General features: G+C 45.7%; 1 pseudogene; it reads right to left on the bottom strand.

The window, feature by feature from the left end:
• Positions 1-7: 7 nt before the first annotated feature.
• On the bottom strand, positions 8-2,283 carry LOC120639871 (annotated as a pseudogene).
• Between the last annotated feature and the right edge of the window lie 208 nt (positions 2,284-2,491).

Below are 2,491 nucleotides of genomic sequence, written 5' to 3' on the forward strand. Positions count from 1 at the left end.
TCATCGTAGTAAGAACGCGACTGAAGTCTCTCCCTAAAAGTTTTGCCATCCCGAAGTCTGCAATCTTAGGAACAAATGATGTATCAAGAAGTATATTTTCTGGCTTAACATCACAATGTATGATGCATTCACGACAACTCTCGTGTAAGTAGGACAACCCTTTTGCAATCCCTATGGCAATTTGGTACCTTGTGCCCCAATTTAGTATAGTACCGTTGCTTCGAAACAATGACATCAAGAGAGCGATTCTGCATATACTCATAAACAATAATCCTTCTATCACCTTCCGAACAGAAACCAATCAATTTTACTAAATTAACATGTTGAATCATTCCAATTGTACTGACCTCAGCTCTGAATTGCTTTTCTCCTTGGCATGCACCAGTAGAGATTTTACCGCTATGCAGTTGAGTCACTTAGAATCCCCTTGAACACATTACCAAAACCACCACCACCAAGCTTCTCCGAGAAACTTTTGGTTGCACGCTGCAAATCAACATATGTAAAAGCCAAAACACCACCACTACCTTTGATGCCGTTTGAATCATTGCACGACTTGCGCTTCTTTCTCTGAATAACTAGTAACAGCACAACAACAAACAAAACTAGAGCAGAAAAACACTTGCACCAATGAGAATACCAATGACCATTCGCCTTCTCCCACTATTTCCCCAACTTTGCACCTCTTCAGCAGCAAGGCGTAGGTAAAGGATCTCTCCGTTAGTATCTTGTACTATTATGCTGCTTTACATTAAGAAGTCCACCTTTCCATATTGAGCAGCTGCCTGTACTGTATGAATATGCGTGCAAGAACAATTACCTAGACAAACATTCATACATTCCTGTGCACTTGCAACAGCTGCCACGGCATGAGCATTGTCAGGCAATCTGCTGACACTAGGTATGGGAAAGAATTGGTCAGTCAACTCTTTTGTGGTTTTCTTCCTACTGCATTCTAGTTGAGTATTTCTTATACAGCACCCCTCTTGTAATCTAGGTTCCAGTCCTTGGGCGACTTCACAGAGAACCCTGCCATGTAGGTGCATAATAGTGGAAGTGCATTCTCATTGCAGATTGTGAAAGGTCCACATACAGCGAAAACATCACATGAACCCTTGGGTTTGTGTAGAGTGTTTCCAAATCTTACAAAGCATTGACCCAAATTGTCACGGCCCACGGGCCGACTGGGCCGCGCGGGTTACTATCGCGAGTACTGTATCATCGCGGGGCTCAGCTCCTTTAGTCTCAGACTGGAAACGGAAAGGGAGTTGAACCAATTTAAATAGCCGGTCCCTGGGAAGCTAGTAACTCCGGTTCGAACCTTTTGCGCGAAGCGAGGACAAAGCGCAAGAGAGTTATTTAGCATGTGTTTTACTCAATGTGTAGAGTAGATCTTAGCCGTTATCCCGGACCGGGTCGTTACACAATAAGCATTTTGGTAAGGCCATTGGAGTCAAGTAGGATGAGTCCGGTCACCGTCTCATCGAATGTGTTGACAGTCCAATATTCTTCTTCATGGGTGTCAATGAATTGACAAAGGCAAAATAATTGGCAGACATTTCAGGGACCGAGGCGAAATACTTCCTATTCCATTCGCCCGTGGAGAAATAACTGTAGATGAGTTGCAAAGCTTATCAACTATTTGCTTAGAACCACCCGGGTCATGCTCCATGCAGTATGAGCCCGAGGCGGGATCTACTATGTTCTTCTTTGACACAACTCTGTACTTCATACCAGTGAACTTGTTATGGCCAATCTTCCCGCCAGGGAGGACAACATCTGTTGGGTGGTCAAAGCTCTGCCATAAAATTCTGGTGGGGTTTCGAGGCATCTTGTATGACAAGGTTTCCGTTATCGGTGAGCACAGCAGTGATGTTGCTTCTGGATTTTGTACTACTAAAAATCTTGGTGGACCAGATTTCAGACTTTGTTACATGTTTCATGATGACCAGATTGCCATCTCCAGTGAATGTGAGCTTTGACATGTTGAGGGAGGGCTCTGGTATTGGCATATCTCTATTGGCAACCCACACATCTATGAACTTGGGGATCTGTTGAACCATATGCCTAGGTACCAGTTCGGCAAGTGGTGTTCCCAGAGGACTTACTGGAGCCTGTTTGGAAGAAGCCGAGCGCGAACTTGCCATTGCTGGAGACCAGCCGATCGCCACTGGTGAGCGCTTTGCCTGCTGCCAGAGTGCTGCCATTTGCAGCAGCACAAGAATGAGAGCTATGTCCCAGGCATAAGAACAGCCAAAACAGTATGAAACAAGGACGAAACATGGCGACTTGTGGGATGGGATCGGAAGGAGACTTGCAGACGAGGAATCAACTATGGATGGATGTATTCTTGGAGCATTTGTCTAGCACAGAAACCGGATGTGGAGACGGCAAACAGGGGTTATGAGTCCATGGGCGTGTGGCCGTGTGAGTGACGCTACCTGGACACATGATGCACCGGCACGGCAGGGTTAGTGGGTTAGCAAGCGAG

Source organism: Panicum virgatum, chromosome 7K (assembly GCF_016808335.1).
Source record: "Panicum virgatum strain AP13 chromosome 7K, P.virgatum_v5, whole genome shotgun sequence".
Taxonomy (NCBI): domain Eukaryota; kingdom Viridiplantae; phylum Streptophyta; class Magnoliopsida; order Poales; family Poaceae; genus Panicum; species Panicum virgatum.